General features: G+C 40.1%; 1 protein-coding gene across 20 annotated transcripts in view; it reads left to right on the top strand.

Annotated features, from left to right (window-relative positions):
• The window catches only part of MTERF1 (mitochondrial transcription termination factor 1), a 547,773-nt gene that overhangs the window by 238,483 nt on the left and 292,118 nt on the right, over positions 1–17,172 (top strand). For 17 of the 20 annotated variants that reach the window (XR_007479182.1, XR_007479180.1, XR_007479179.1 and 14 more), the window contains one exon: positions 15,908–16,048. The gene's annotated coding sequence lies outside the window, so the exon portion shown is untranslated. Of the gene's footprint in view, positions 1–915; positions 960–15,907; positions 16,049–17,172 lie in introns of all 20 variants that reach the window. The other 3 variants (XR_007479181.1, XR_007479178.1, XR_007479173.1) reach the window with 1 other exon arrangement.

Here is a 17,172-nt window from a genome sequence, read left to right as displayed (position 1 = left end):
ACAATGGAGAAAGAGGGCCCCTGTAATGCTGAGGAGAAATCAGGAGGTGGAAAGGTCAAGCACAATATTCACTTACCCACCAGGTGTCCAGAGTATGGCTTCCAAAGAGTGTGACTTTGACATATAAACACAGAGACTGAGATCGCTTTTTGGAGGGGACAATAAGACTTGGATAGGACTCATGTCTGACGTATGGCAGTGAAAGTGTACACTGTTAAAAAGAACCACATCTGATGGCAGCATTGGGCAAAGCACTCTGTTATTAGAAGATGTTATATATATAAAATTCCTACCTGAGAGTGGAACAAGGTAAAGAATGAAAGATGAGAGAGAGAGAAGGATTATTGTTGGAGATGCCATTATATCCAGCCTGGATTAATGAGTGATATGGATGATTATTTTTCTAATATCGACCTCCAAAAAAGCATAGGGACAAGATTTAGTAGATAAAGGAAAGTCAAATATTTACCTGTGAACTATTTGCTAATCATGTTCATCGTTCTATTTTTTTGTTTGTTTTTATCTCAACTACCTTTAACACTCCCTTATACAAACACCCTTTACTTCCTCACCCTTCTTGCCTGGATGTGTTTGTGTAAACACGCAGCCACTTTGACTGGAATCACTTAAAATCCATGACCACAGTGTAGAAGGGGTATTCCATGCCCACTGTCAATACTCTTCCCTCTTCCCCAAATCAGAAAGTGTGAGTTTTTTTCCTAGCTTTGGTCTTAATTTCCAAGATTGTTCGGGCTATTCTGGGACTCTTGCATTTCAATATCAATTTTAGGGTCAGACATCAGTTGGGATTTTGATAGGCATTACATTAAATTTGCAGATCAGTTTGGGGAGTATTGCCATCTCAACAATATTGTCTTCTTATCCATGACATGGGTTGTCTTTCCATTTATTTAGGTGTTCTTTCATTTCTTTCAACAGAATTTTAGAGTTTTTGGACTGTAAGTTTTGAATTCTACTGTTAAATTTATTCCTAAGTATTTTATTCTTTTTGATATTATTGTAAATTGAATTGTTTTCTTAATTTATTTTTGGATTGTTCACTGCAAGTAAATAAAAATACAATTGCTTTTGTATATTGATCTTGTATTCTACAAACTTGCTGAACTCGTTTATTAGTTCTAATAGTTTTTTTTTTAATGGTTTCCTTAGGATTTTCTATATACAACATTGTGTCATCTGCAAATAGAGATAGTTTAACTTCCTGCTTTTTAATATGGATAGGCTTTATTCCATTTTCTTGCCTTATTTCCCTGGCTAGAATTTCCAGTACAGTGTTGAATAGAAGTGGTTACAGCAGACATTCCCATTTTGTTCTGGATCTAAGCTGTTCTTTAAACATTTTGATGAAGTCGCAGCTCTCTGTGCTTTCAGGTGATTCAACTGCACTTTCATGAAATGCTCATTTAAGTCAGATGCAACAATATTCTAGATAAAGGATCTTTACCCTTATAGTTGGCATTGACATCCAAAATCCTCAGAACCAATGGTTGAACACAGCACCATTAAGAGATCAAGACTCAGGCTCTATTCACAAGAAGCTACAATAGACTCTAGACTATCATATCCTGTTCATGAAAGTCTAGATAGTGTCTCTAGAACATTTGAACCAATGAGTATATATTTATTTTCACTGGTTTCATCAATTTCCACCAATTTCACCAATAAAACCCCATTAATAACATTCATTATGCTAATTAGCCAAAGATTTGGGGTTGGTTAGAAATAATGATAGCTGAAGCATTCATAGTGGTGACATCTGGAGAGTAGATATTTTTAATATAATGTTATTCAAACATCCTGGAAGGTCAAATTCTCAATTAGGACAACTAACCTAGAGTGTAGCGTAAATTAATGCATGTTATAGCATACTCTGCATACACACAAATTCACACATGTTGTAGCATACTGTTGATGTGGAAATATTTAAAAACAGGTCACAGACACCATGACAATGTCAAATGGCATTTCTTACCTAGTGTGGCTGAAACAGAACTCATGATTCCTTATTAAAGATGCTTGTCCATGGAATTTTTCATCAAATTATGCCATCAACATCACCATCCATACACATGCTTAGGCCAAAAATCTAGGTATTAGCTTTGATATCTTGATTTCTCATCTTTTATAATTTATCCATTAGCAAGTCATTTTGATTCTGCCTCCAGCTCTTTTATACCCTAAAGCCATCTTCTTCTCTTCTCCACTGTCACTACCTTAGTCTAAACCACTATACTTACATTTATTTTAAAAAAATGAAGTGATGCAGCAAGGAGTCTAACGCAGGTTCCTAGTGATCGCTGCTCTTCTTTTCTGGATGTCTTTGAGCTAGCCTCCTAACAGGTGTTCTGGCTTTTTCTCTATTATCCCTTCTTCCCACCCCATCTGATACCACTCTTTAAAAAGCAGCCAGAGAGATCTTTTAAAAATGTAAATTAGATTATGTCATTTCCCTTATTGAAGCCATCCAGTGACTTCCAAACACACTTGGAATGAATCCCGGGCTCCTTACTCTGGATAGAAGTCTCCATGGTCTGGCTCCTGATTAATTCTTTGACCTCATTTCAAACAATCTCCACCATATCCACTATGCTTCAGCCACACTAGCCAACTTTTTGGTTCCTGAAAATGACAAACATTCTTGCCTTGGGGCCTCTGCACTGGCTGTCTGGCTATCTCTCTGTCCAGACGACTCTTCCCCCGATCTTAGCAAGGCTGCCCATTTTTCGTCATTCAGATCTCAGCCCAAACATCAACTTCTCAGAGTAGCCTCCCTGACCATGCATTATAACTTGGATCCACCCTGTCATGCTGTATTACATCTGCCTGTTTTAAGTGTCTTTATTACACATGTTTAGGTACATGTGTCATCTCCTCCTAGCTAAGAGATAAGCCTCATTGACAGCTGAAATCTTGTTTATGTTGTGCACTTTTGAATCTCTATCATGGAGAACAGTTCTTGATGCCTAGAAGTGCTCAATAAATGTTTGTTGAATGAATGGATAAGTGAAAATTTAGAGTAGAACCTGATATTTTGATAAAAGAACCATCAAAATTATTCTGCTTGGCTGGAATTTTTGGTATCAAATATTATCTAAATAAATGAGTTATAATCTGGGGGCTCAACACTTCTTTGGGGAAAAAAATTAATTGTATGATATTTGTTGTAATAGGATATAATCAGGATCCACTTTAAAAACATTCTGTGATGGGACTTCCCTGGTGGCGCAGTAGTTAAGAGTCCGCCTGCCAATGCAGGGGACACGGGTTCAAGACCTGGTCTGGGAGGATCCCACATGCCGCGGAGCAACTAGGCCCGTTCACCACAACCACTGAGCCTGTGAGCCACAACTGCTGAGCCCGTGTGCCACAGCTACTGAGGCCCACACGCTTGAGCCTGTGCTCTGCAGCAAGAGAAGCCACCGCAATGAGAAGCCCGCGTGCTGCAACGAAGAGTGGCCCCCGCTTGCTGCAACTAGAGAAAGCCCAAATGCAGCAGTGAAGACTCAACTCAGCCAAAAATGAAATAATTAATTTTTAAAAATTCCCTTAAAGAATTAAAAAAAAATTCTGTGAGTTATTTAATTTGTGCATCACTAAATGATTTATAAGCACTGAGTGGGAGTAAAAAGATGATGATCCTGATCCTGGGGGTTAGTATGAGGAGGCTTCAGAGGGCACAGCTGTATAGATCTAGAAGTTTTTACAGAATTGCTGACATATCTCTCTATTTCTCTCTCTCTCTCTCTCTCTCTCTCTCTCTCTCTCTCTCTCTCACACACACACACACACACACACACACACACATACACACACACACACACAAAGAGCAAAGAAGACAGAACCAAAGGCACCCAGGAACCATGGGTGAATTCTACCTGGAACAGGAGGCCTGCAGAAGATTGAGACCACAAAGGCTAAAATCAGCCCCAAAGGCTTATCATGGTAGTTGCTCACACCCCTGGGGGTTTAGAAAGTCCCAGGAAGGAGGAGAGTGAAAGAACTTTGGGAAAATGAAAACTCCTGAAAGGACTGTTTTAAGCTTGTAACTGTAAATAAAATTTCCCAGTGGAATGAGGAAATCCCAGATTCAAATTTCTGCTTTCAATTGGGAATGAGAGCTCTGAATTTAAAATCAAAAAGGTTAAACTGAGTTGAGATAGGGTGACTCACTGTTCCAGTTTGTCCTCGGATGTGGAACTTTCACTGCTAAAACCTGAAAAGTGTTCGGCAAACCAAGATGATTGGTCACTCTAGTTGTAGATATAAGAAAAGCGATGTTTTTGCATGCCCAAGTTTGTGACTATGAAATTCATACCCAGTGACATTAAAAAGGCCAATCCTGAACTCTTCAATCTCAGAGGATTCCCAAGTAAACACGGGAGTGGACACTGATGCAGCCACCTGACTTATCTTTTTTTTTCTAAAAAATGTTGGAGAAGAACCAATTTTGAGGGTTGTCCTCCTTTTTTTTTTTTTTTATACTGCAGGTTCTTATTAGTCATCAATTTTATACACATCAATGTATACATGTCAATCCCAATCGCCCAATTCAGCACACTACCATCCTCACCCCACCGCGAATTTCCCCCCTTAGTGTCCATACGTTTGTTCTCTACATCTGTGTCTCAACTTCTGCCCTGCAGACTGGTTCATCTGTACCATTTTTCTAGATTCCACATATATGTGTTAATATACAATATTTGTTTTTCTCTTTCTGACTTACTTCACTCTGTATGACAGTCTCTAGATCCATCCACGTCTCTGCAAATGAACCAATTTCGTTCCTTTTTATGGCTGAGTAATATTCCATTGTATATGCATACCACATCTTCTTTTACCATTTGTCTGTCGATGGGCATTTAGGTTGCTTCCATGACCTGGCTATTGTAAATAGTGCTGCAATGAACATTGGGGTGCATGTGTCTTTTTGAATTATGGTTTTTTCTGGGTATATGCCCAGTAGTGGGATTGCTGGATCATATGGTAATTCTACTTTTAGTTTTTTAAGGAACGTCCATACTGTTCTCCATAGTGGCTGTATCAATTTACATTCCCACCAACAGTGCAAGAGGGTTCCCTTTTCTCCACACCCTCTCCAGCATTTGTCGTTTGTAGATTTTCTGATGATGCCCATTCTAACTGGTGTGAGGTGACACCTCATTGTAGTTTTGACTTGCATTTCTCTAATAATTAGTGATGTTGAGCAGCTTTTCCTGTGCTTCTTGGCCCTCTGTATGTCTTCTTTGGAGAAATGTCTATTTAGGTCTTCTGCCCAATTTTGGATTGCATTGTTTGTTTCTTTAATATTGAGCTGTTTATATTTTTTGGAGGTTAATCCTTTGTGCGTTGATTTATTTGCAAATATTTTCTCGCATTCTGAGGGTTGTATTTTCGTCTTGTTTATGGTTTTCTTTGCTGTGCAAAAGCTTTGAAGTTTCATTAGTCTCATTTGTTTATTTTTGTTTTTATTTCCATTACTCTAGGAGGTGGATCAAAAAAGATCTTGCTGTGATTTATGTCAAAGAGTGTTCTTCCTATGTTTTCCTCTAAGAGTTTTATGGTGTCTGGTCTTACATTTAGGTCTCGAATCCGTTTTGAGTTGATTCTTGTGTATGGTGTTAGGGAGTGTTCTAATTTCATTCTTTTACATGTAACTGTCCAGTTTTCCCAGCACCACTTATTGAAGAGACTGTCTTTTCTCCATTTTATATCTTTGCCTCCTATGTCATAGATTAGTTGACCATATGTGCCTGGGTTTATCTCTGGGCTTTCTATCTTGTTCCATTGATCTATGTTTCTGTTTTTGTGCCAGTACTATACTGTCTTGATTACTGTAGCTTTGTAGTGTAGTCTGAAGTCAGGGAGTCTGATTCCTCCAGCTCCTTTTTTTTCCCTCAAGACTGCTTTGGCTATTCGGGGTCTTTTGTGTCTCCATACAAATTTTAAGATGATTTGTTCTAGTTCTGTAAAAAATGCCATTGGTAATTTGCTAGGGATTGCATTGAATCTATAGATTGCTTTTGGTAGTATAGTCATTTTCACAGTATTGTTTCTTCCAATCCAAGAACATGGTATATATCTCCATCTGTTGGTATCATCTTTAATTTCTTTCATCAGTTTCTTATAATTTTCTGCATACAGGTCTTTTGTCTCCTTAGGTAGGTTTATTCCTAGATTTTTTATTCTTTTGGTTGCAATGGTAAATGGTAGTGTTTTCATAATTTCTCTTTCAGATTTTTCATCATTAGTGTATAGGAATGCAAAAGATTTCTGTGCATTAATTTTGTATCCTGCAACTTTACCAAATTCATTGATTGGCGCTAGTAGTTTTCTGGTGGCATCTTTAGGATTCTCTATGTATAGTATCATGTCATTTGCAAACAGTGACAGTTTTACTTCTTCTTTTCCAGTTTGTATTCCTTTATTTCTATTTCTTCTCTGATTGCTGTGGCTAGGACTTCCAAAACTATGTTGAATAATAGTGCTGAGGGTGGACATCCTTGTCTCGTTCCTGATCTTAGAGGAAATGCTTTCAGTTTTTCACCACTGAGAATGATGTTTGCTGTGGGTTTGTCATATATGGCCTTTATTATGTTGAGGTAGGTTCCCTTTTTGCCCACTTTCTGGAGAGTTTTTATCATAAATGGGTGTTGAATTTTGTCAAAAGCTTCTTCTGCATCTATTGAGATGATCATATGGTTTTTATTCTTCAATTTGTTAATATGGTGTATCACATTGATTGATTTGCATATATTGAAGAATCCTTGCATCCCAGGGATAAATCCCACTTGATCATGGTGTATGATCCTTTTAATGTGTTGCTGGATTCTGTTTGCTAGTATTTTGTTGAGGATTTTTGCATCTATATTCATCAGTGATATTGGTCTGTAATTTTCTTTTTTTGTAGTATCTGTGTCTGGTTTTGGTATCAGGGTGATGGTGGCCTCATAGAATGAGTTTGGGAGTGTTCCTTTCTCTGCAATTTTTTGGAAGAGTTTGAGAAGGATGGATGTTAGCTTTTCTCTAAATGTTTGAAAGAATTCACCAGTGAAGCCATCTGGTCATGGACTTTTGTTTGTTGGAAGATTTTTAATCACTGTTTCAATTTCATTACTTGTGATTGGTCTGTTCATATTTTCTGTTTCTTCTTGGTTCAGTCTTGGAAGCTTATACCTTTCTAAGAATTTGTCCATTTCTTCCAGGTTGTCCATTTTATTGGCATAGAGTTGCTTGTAGTAGTCTCTTAGGATGCGTTGTATTTCTGCGGTGTCTTTTGTAACTTCTCCTTTTTCATTTCTAATTTTATTGATTTGAGTTCTCTCCCTCTTTTTCTTGATGAGTCTGGCTAATGGTTTATCAATTTTGTTTATCTTCTCAAAGAACCAGCTTTTAGTTTTATTAATCTTTGCTATTCTTTTCTTTGTTTCTAGCTCTGATCTTTATGATTTCTTTCCTTCTGCAAACTTTGGGTGTTTTTTGTTCTTCTTTCTCTAGTTCCTTTAGGTGCAAGGTTAGATTGTGTATTTGAGATTTTTCTTGTTTCTTGAGGTAGGCTAGTATAGCTATAAGCTTCCCTCTTAGAACTGCTTTTGCTGCATTCCATAGGTTTTGGATCGTTGTTTTTTCATTGTCATTTGTCTCCAGGTATTGTTTGATTTCCTCTTTGATTTCTTCAGTGATCTCTTGGTTATTTACTAACGTATTGTTTAGCCTCCATGTGTTTGTGTTTTTTATGTTTTTTCCCTGTAATTCATTTCTAATCTCATAGCGTTGTGGTCAGAAAAGATGCTTGATATGATTTCAATTTTCTTAAATTTACTGAGGCTTGATTTGTGACCCAGGATGTGATCTATCCTGGAGAATATTCCGTGTGCACTTGAGAAGAAAGTGTACTCTGCAGTTTTTGGATGGAATGTCCTATAAATATCAGTTAAATCTATCTGGTCTATTGTGTCATTTAAAGCTTCTGTTTCCTCATTTATTTTCATTTTGGATGATCTGTCCATTGGTGTAAGTGAGGTGTTACAGTCCCTCACTATTATTGTGTTACTGTTGATTTCCTCTTTTATAGCTGTTAGCAGTTGCCTTATGTATTGAGGTGCTCCTATGTTGGGAGCATTTATATTTATAATTGTTATATCTTCTTCCTGGATTGATCCCTTGATCATTATGTAGTGTCCTTCCTTGTCTCTTGTAACATTCTTTATTTTAAAATCTAATTTATCTGATATGAGTATAGCTACTCCATCTTTCTTTTGATTTCCATTTGCATGGAATATCTTTTTCCATCCCCTCACTTTCAGTCTGTATGTGTCCCTAGGTCTGAACTGGGTCTCTTGTAGACAGCATATATATGGGTCTTGTTTTTTTTTTTGGGGGGGTCTTGTTTTTATATCCATTCAGCAAGCCTGTTTCTTTTGGTTGGAGCATTTAATCCTTTCACATTTAAGGTATTTATCGATATGTATGTTCCTATTCCCATTTTCTTAATTGTTTTGGGTTTGTTTTTGTAGGTCCTTTTCTACTCTTGTGTTTCCCACTTAGAGAAGTTCCTTTAGCATTTGTTGTAGAGTTGGTTTGGTGGTGCTGAATTCTCTTATGTTTTGCTTGTCTGTAAAGCTTTTGATTTCTCCATCGAATGTGAATGAGATCCTTGCTGGGTAGAGTAATCTTGGTTGTAGGTTCTTCCCTTTCATCACTTTAAGTATATCATGCCACGCCCTTCTGGCTTGTAGAGTTTCTGCTGAGAAATCAGTTGTTAACCTTATGGGAGTTCCATTGTATGTTATTTGTCATTTTTCCCTTGCTGCTTTCAGTAATTTTTCTTTGTCTTTAATTTTTGCCAATTTGGTTACTATGTGTCTTGGCATGTTTCTCCTTGGGTTTATCCTGTATGGGACTCGCTGCGCTTCCTGGACTTGGGTGGCTATTTCCTTTCCCATGTTAGGAAAGTTTTCGACTATAATCTCTTCAAATATTTTCTCGGGTCCTTTCTCTCTCTCTTCTCCTCTGTGAATGTTGGTGCATTTAATGTTGTTCCAGAGGTCTCTTAGGCTGTCTTCATTTCTTTTCATTCTTTTTTCTTTATTCTGTTCTGCAGCAGTGAATTCCACCATTCTGTCTTCCAGGTCATTTCTCTGTTCTTCTGCCTCAGTTGTTCTGCTATTGATTCCTTCTAGTGGAGTTTTCATTTCACTTATTGTATTTTTCATCTCTGTTTGTTTGGTCTTTAATTCTTCTAGATCTTTATGAAACATTTCTTGCATCTTCTCGATCTTTGCCTCCATTCTTTTTCCGAGGTCCTGGATCATCTTCACTTCATTATTCTGAATTCGTTTTCTGGAAGGTTGCCTATCTCCACTTCATTTAGTTGTTTTTCTGGGGTTTTATCTTGTTCCTTCATCTGGTATATAGCCCTCTGCCTTTTCATCTTGTCTATCTTTCTGTGAATGTGGTTTTTGTTCCACAGTCTGCAGGATTGTAGTTCTTCTTGCTTCTGTTGTCTGCCCTCCGGTCTGTCCTCCACATTAGTGCTCAGGTGGGAAGCGCAGTACTCCTGACTGGCCTGTCGACAGCCACTAACCCCCACCTAACTTATCTTTAAGAAAGGCCTTCTTGCCCCAGCAGCTGGGAGTGATGTTGGTGGACAGCCTCAGCTGTCACAGCCCCTACCTCTCCACCATAGGGTTTGCCTCAGCTGTGAAGACACCTTGACCAAGGTCAGGTCCCTTTCTATGGCTGCCCCATCTAGCTGCCCCCGATCCATGGAGAAGTATAAAGGCTGGCCATCTCAGGACAATGTCCCAGCTCAGGACAATACTGAAGGGCCATTCTAGCTCAAGAGCTTCCCCAGGAAGTAGGCTGCGGCTGTTGTTCAGTCTGTGTTGCAGCCCAACTTCTCCTTCTGCCCAGTCCCGCTTTCCTCCCCTCCTTTCCACAGATGTTAATGCCAAGGGCACTCTCTAATAAATATCCTGCATACTAATCTCTGTCTCAGGAAGTTTGCTTCCTGGAGAGCCCAACCTCAACTGAAACTGGTGCCCTTCTTCTGATTTGCTTTCAGTCTGTTGCCTGAGACCACCTGACAAGGATGTGTAGGTCATGGGGGACTCACTGGTTGGGCTTGAGGAAAACTGGAGAACTTGTTTGCCCTAGGGTCTGTCCAAGGAACTTTCCTCTTTTATTCTGCAAGACTTTCAGGACAAGAAAATGTAACTCATAGTAGGCACATGATAAATTTATTAGATAAGTGAATGACCAGGTCAGGGTCAGCTTCATGGATGTATAACCTGTACAGTTGCACAGAGCCCCATCTTTCTCAGAAGTGCACCACAGTTGATTTAATGCTCTGCTATCAAGGTCTTGAAACTCTTAATAATTTTTTAACAAGAGACCCCCCATTTTCATTTTGCACTGGGCCCTACAAATTAGGTAGCTGGTCCTGGACCTGGGTCCCCCAAGAACTAGCTTATCCTCATTTCTGCTAGGATTCTCTCTCACTATAAGGGAGTGGCAGGAAAGCAGAGAGCAAACCAGCAGTCTTATTAGAAGAGCTCTCAGGGTGGGCCTAGAACCACATTCCCAAATCTCATTCCTTGCAATCATGGCTCTTCAAGTTGTTTACACATGCTTGGAGGGCAAAGTGATCAATGATCACATAAACTCAGGAAACAGCAACCTAAAACCCCATCTGGAGATTTACAATGTTCATCAACACAGTAGAGGTTCTGGGAAGTCTCCCCAGTAAATAAGATACCTACTTAAGTTTGTTTAGTGCTTGAATAAACAACTGCATTTGTTCAGGGGAAGATTTTTTTCCTGAACCACCTCTTAACATTCTGGAACAATTTTCCTTTCACAATTATTTGGAAAGTGCTACCCCAGAAACTTGGGCTGAATTGGCCACACCTCCATTGTCCTGAATGTAAGGATCTAATAGCCTAGCACAGACTTCTTCCCTGCACCTCTTTTGGAAGTGATGATCAGGAAGTCATTAGTTTGCTGTGGTATTTAGGAACTATAAGGGAGCTTGTACCACATACTTCAGATGTAGATAAGAAAAGAGATGTCCTAAAAGGTTAAATCGTTGTAGATACCTATGATAGTTAAGATTAAGTGCCAACTTGCCTAGGCTATGGTACCCAGTGGTTTGGTCAAATACCAGTCTAGATGTTGCTGTGAAGGTATTTTTTAGATGAGATTAACATTTAAATCTGTAGACTTTGAGTAAAGTAGATCACCCTCCATAATGTGTATGGGCCACATCCAGTCAGTTGAAAGCCTGAAGAGTAAGAACTGAGTTTTCCTGAAGAAGGAATTGTCCTCACAGTTGCAGCATGGAAACCCTGCCTGAATTTCCAGCCTGCTGTTCTGTAGAATTTGCACTCAAGACTGCAACCTCAACTCTTGCCAAAATTTCCAGCCTGCTGGCCTGCCGTACAAATTTTACACTTGACGGCCCTGATGATCACGAGACAATTCCTTACAAATCCCTCTCTCTCTCTCTCTCTCTCTCTCTCCCCTCTGTCTCCCCCCACCCCTTGTTGGTTCTGTTTCTCTGGAGAACCCTAACTAATACAATACCAATTCTGGGTATGTAGTATAAGATAGCCAGGCTAGGTATTCCCTTTACCCCTCCAGATTCACTCTCCACTTTCCTCCACCCTGTCTGTGACCATTCATGTGCATCAGTTGACTTCCTTGTCCTGTAGTTTCCAGTTGGGTTGGGTCAATGATGAGAGGTAGTGGCAGGAGGACAGAGTGCAGGAGGAGAGTGAAGTTAGGGTGTCTATTCTCTTGGCTTCCTCCCTGCCAGGCTACAGGTTAGCAGTGGTTGCGTTCCTTTACTGTCAATCTGTGGCCTCTCCAACAGCTCTAGCTCCAGCAATAGCTCCAGCCTCAGCTCTCACTGAGTTCCTGCCCACTCTCTCCTCTGGGTCTTTAGGTCTAGGTTGGTTAAGGCCATTGCTAGCACTTTCCCACCCCCCAGTCATGTGCCCCATCATCCCTTGTACTTTTCCCTTAATCCTGCCCATGGCTCTGTATACCATCCTCACTTTCCCTGTTTGAGTGTGCCATTTGTTTCCTGCCAGGACACCGGGTAATTCAAAACCCTTTTAATTCTTTTTACACATGAGGAAACTGAGGCCTAAGAGGCTTGGTAACTTCTCCAGGGCTGGAATTTAAGCCAAGGTGTCTGACTCCAGTGGTAATCCTCACAGCCTGTACACATCAATTCAATTACTGTTCACATTAATTACTCTCTGAATCACAGTTTCCCCATTTGCAAAACGAGGTCAGTAACAATAACTCCTTATAGGGTTCTAGCTAACACTCAATAAATATTAGCTATTGTTATTATTTGCAACAAAAAAGGACCTTGATGAGGATAGAAGTTCCCAATTTACAGGGTCTTGGTAAGGATGAATTGGCTAGCAGGTGTGTTGCACCAGCACAGGGCCTGGCACACACTAGCCACTTAATACATGCCATTAAACATTAGTCACATCTATTGTTCTTTTCCTATGCCACACTCTTTAGGAACATGATCTTGAATTCTATGTGAGCAAAATTTGAGTTGAGAGGCACTTTACATATATTGTCTCATGTAAATGTCATAACCAATTAAGAGGTGAGTTATTCCAGTTTTACCAATGTGGAAGCTGAGGTCCAAGGAGTTAAATAACTTACCTAAGCTCACTACTACATCTGGTAGTGAAAGATCAAGGATTCCAACCCAGACATATCTGACTCCACATTTATTTGAGCCAAGGAAAACTTGTTAATAGAGCTAGTATTCAGCTGGTAAGCACTGGTGTGATAGGTCCCACTTTAAATATTGAATATTTCCCCATTGGGTGGTAAATGGCTGCTGCCTCAAGTCTCCTGAGTAGGACCTGCCCACCCATTCCCCCTCCGTCCCCACGACTCCTAGCTGCAAAGACAGGGCCTGCTCTGATGGGTCTGTGCCCACCCCTTATCAGCTTTTAATGTTCAGAATATCGCTCCTAGAAACAAATCCAGTAAATGAAACTCGATAATCATACACAAACCTTTTAGAAATCCAAGAAGGAGGATGACCTGAGTGTTTTTTTAGAGCATTGCAGAAAATTCTGATCATTTCTGTACCTCTGTCCTGTGGCTGATTTCCTTGGAGGGATAGGCCCCAGGGGGAGCTTTAGGGTGAATGTATGGAAGGGTGGCCTTGTCTGTCCCCATCGTCAAGAAAGCCCAGTTCTGTTTCTGGGCCGTCCCTGTTTCAGCCTTGATTGCACCTCTGTCCTGAGCCCCAAGTCCCTGTGGTCCTTTTAGAATAACCCAGAGAGGAAATAGGTGTACACACAGTGTGAGGCAGAGAGGGGAGGAGCCAGCTTTTTCCCCAGGCTTCTGCGTTTGAAGTCAGTCATGCTGGGCTTCCATGTTTTACCTTAAAGAGGGAGACTGGCAGCTTGCTAAGAGCCTGAAGGCTGCTCCTAACCTCTGTGTTGCTGAGCTAGTAGCTGGCAGCCCTTCATCGTCACCTATACAGTTGCACCATTACCCTGGGTGCCGTCCATGTCTGAAGAAGGCTGGGTTTGGGGGCTTTTCCTTGTTTAATGGCTGAGGGGGAGTTTGGAGATTTGTAGGAGAAAGTCTGCAGAATAGATAGTGAGTTAAGAAACTCAAAGTCAGGGTTCATGAGATAGAGGGCTGGGGCTAGTGGAAGGAGGAGGAAGCTAAGGGAGTGTCAGTCATTGGGGGATTTGATGCCGAGGACAGTTTTCCTCTGTTTCCTTTCAGACCTTTCTGCAGTGTGTCAGGCTCTGCCCCTGCTGTGAGGATCTGCCAAGGCCAGCCCTTGCCCTTTATAAATCTCCTTTCTCTTTCTTTCTTTCAAAATGGACTTGCCCTGGATTAATAAAGATATTCTGGAGAGCTTCCTATCTCTGCCTGGCATTATGCTTTAATAATACTACTACTCCAAACTTTAATCTAAAGTAGAGAGGAATTGAAAAAAAAAATCACAAAGAAAAAGCAAACCTCCATAATCAAAAGAGATAGGGTTAGGGGCAAAAGAAAGGACCAGATGACACCTGGGTGAAATGGTGGCATTTAATCAGGCATTAGGCAGGAAGTGGGTGAGGCAATACCAGAATAACAAGAACCAACCTGAACCCTCTAATGGAACCTTTGTCAGGGTTTTCAAATACTCCAGTGCCCTTTAAAACCATTTTCCCTTCTGCCCTTATGTTTTTGTCCAGGCCTATAGGGGAAAGTGAAATAATCGAAAGCGAAATGCTGGCTCTATTGACTTTTCTTTCAAAGGGAAAACAGTGCGCAAGTTTCATAGGAAACCCTCTTGCTGAGTGAATGGCCCTTGAGAACAGGACTGGCTACGTGATTTGCAGGGCCCAGCGCGAAATGGAAATGTGAGGCCTCTTGTTCAAAGTGTTAAAAAATTTTAAGGTGACAGGTGAACATGAAACCAAATGTGGGACCTTTCTGAGCTCAGAGGCCCTGTGTGACTACAGAGGTCATACTCCCAGAAGCTGGTCCTGCTTAGGAGTCTCTGAAGGTTTACATTATTCTCATTTTCTGACTTAATAATACTGCTTCCTCCATTTTCAAAGCATCAGGGATGTGATGATTGTCTCTCTGTGTGTGTGTGTGTGTGTGTGTGTGTACTTCAATGCTATTTTTAGGCACTTAAGTTTATTTTCAAAATGGCTCTTTAAAACCTCAAACATTTCTAACTGGCAGTTGAGAATGTCTTAGATCTCAATCTGAGTAGGAAACACTGCTGCCTAGGGACCTACATGTTAGAGGGGTCAGCTCTCTTGTTCAGCTCAACTCAAATCTGAGGGGCCAAAGAGACATGCCTTCCCAGACAAGTGCCCAGGTGGCTAAGCCCCCAGAATTCCTTGTCCAGATGGCCCTGACCTGCTCCCAGGAATGGGCAGGCATCTTCCTCAGGTACTTCTTCCCAAGGGTGAACCTTACTACTAGTATTAGCACCCCCTGGCCTAAGATTTGGCCAAGTGACAGCTGTTTAGGGGTAAGGAAAGGGGGTACTATTGGCAGAACTTGGACATGTGGGCTGGTTTGGGATGTTCTTGCCTGTTTTTTGAGGCCCCTTGCTGTGCCAGAGGGAGTTGGAGGGAGGAAGGGCTAGGGATAGGTGTTTCCCTCCACACTGCTACATTCTACACAAGAATTCCAAGCACTCTGAGGATTCTAAATTATAACTTGGCTTTTTAGGCCATTATCGAAGGTATATTTGTCACGATAGCATCAAACATATTTAACAGTTTGCTAGCTTAATTTATAACTTATAAACATCTAGACTTACAGTTTGTGGGCTTCCATTTATGTTCTTGCCATGGGTTCTGCAAACATTAGGGGCAGATGTGAATGGCAGGCAGCAACGAAAGTGTATATCTCCGTAATGAAATTGAACACTAGCTTCCTCATAAACAGTTTTATAATTCATTTACTCTAACTTTGCATATGTGTGTGTGTGTAATATTTATTTATACATTTTGACAAACACAGTTTCTGTTTTGATTAGTGGAATACAGCAGCTTTTTAGGATGTAATTATTAATTATACATTTACCACATCCAGTTTCAAGTACATTTCTCCTCCAAATGCTTCTTAATTTAGTAAGAATATTGTTTTTATCACAACACTGGACTCTGCTAAAATTTGTTATCTCTGTACCACAGAAGAAATAATTTTATCTTTAATGTTGATCTTTTTATGTGAGCCTATGATAGCATTCATGATAATGTCAGATATTTCTTATTGACAAAATGAATATTCAAAAGATGTATTTTGATTTCATGAATTTAATAAAGAAAAACAAATCATTATTGGAACTAACTGATTTTCTCTCTGATGTATCTAGGGCACTGGAATAAAACTGGCCTCGTTCAACTGTTCGTGCAATTCTTCCAGCAATGGAGTTATCGCTTCACTTTTCATGTGTCCAAGAGGAAACTTGGAATCTGAAGTGGGTGAATTTAATGAAGAAGAACAAACATTTGAGGTAAGTGAAAAGTCATGCTTCAGTGAGAGATTTGTAAACACGTTTTCTGCAGGCGCACATGTTTGGATATAGTCTTAAAGTAACTTCTAAGTTTTGGAATAGATGCTCATACTTCTTCCAAAGATTCGTGTCTTCTGGTTTTCATGTGGTCAGTGGTATCACTTAGCCCTCATGACAGATGGTAAACTGTGTTGATAAACGTTCTTTGTAACATCCATATTCATCATCAACTTTCTTGTGAAATTGAATTTAGAGCTTAATTTTTTGCTAAACATGTGCTTTTGGCTTTTTGAGTTCTTGGCTGCTGAAAGAGTTTATTGCAAAATAAAACAGCATTACTAAATAATAGCTACTGCTATATGTATATAAATCATACGGTGAATCACAAACCTGTGTAATGATCGTTTTCAGGCTGCTCTCTATAAGCTCTATGATAAGATGGCCCAGCCTCTAGTTCCCATTTATGTTTCCCACCTAACCAATGAAGTCTCACATTTCTACTGACCCTACCAACTGATGGCTCAGTGGCTATATGCATTTGGAAGGGTGTGGGTGTGGCATAGGCCACGGCACAACTGACTGGCCCAACTATGGCTTGTAGGGGCAGGGATATTCAGTCCTTCTCAACTGCCACCTAAACTGCAAGAAATTAGCTTCCTGAGCTCTCTCTTGCCTGAGGGCACTGCATTTACCAGCAGGTAATGTGTGTGCTGTCTTTGAAAGGAAGGAACTTGTTAAACTGAGTCTGGAAAAAATAGGGAAAAGAGAGATGGGTTATTGCTAGACATCTTTTAGACTTAATCATATGTTAAAGTAAAAAATCTGTTTATTGTGCATACATCTCCCACAGTACTAGCCAACACCATGTCAGAAGCTGAAATACAAAGTAGAAGTCTACCAATGCAGCTATTAATAATTCTTTATTAAAAAATTAAAAATCTGAGGGAAATGTTAGGGCAGTTGGGACCCTTGGACAACAGGTGTAAACTGGGATTGTCCCACTTACAGGAAAATAAAGAAGCTTCATTTTTCTTTGCCCCTTTGGGAATGGTGTTTGTAATTTTGCTACCTGGTATACTAGTGTGTCTGAGTTTTCTAAAGGTGTGGTTTCCTAGGTTTGAGTT

Source organism: Orcinus orca, chromosome 9 (genome assembly GCF_937001465.1).
Source record: "Orcinus orca chromosome 9, mOrcOrc1.1, whole genome shotgun sequence".
Lineage (NCBI taxonomy): Eukaryota > Metazoa > Chordata > Mammalia > Artiodactyla > Delphinidae > Orcinus > Orcinus orca.
This window is presented reverse-complemented; position numbering and strand designations above follow the sequence as displayed.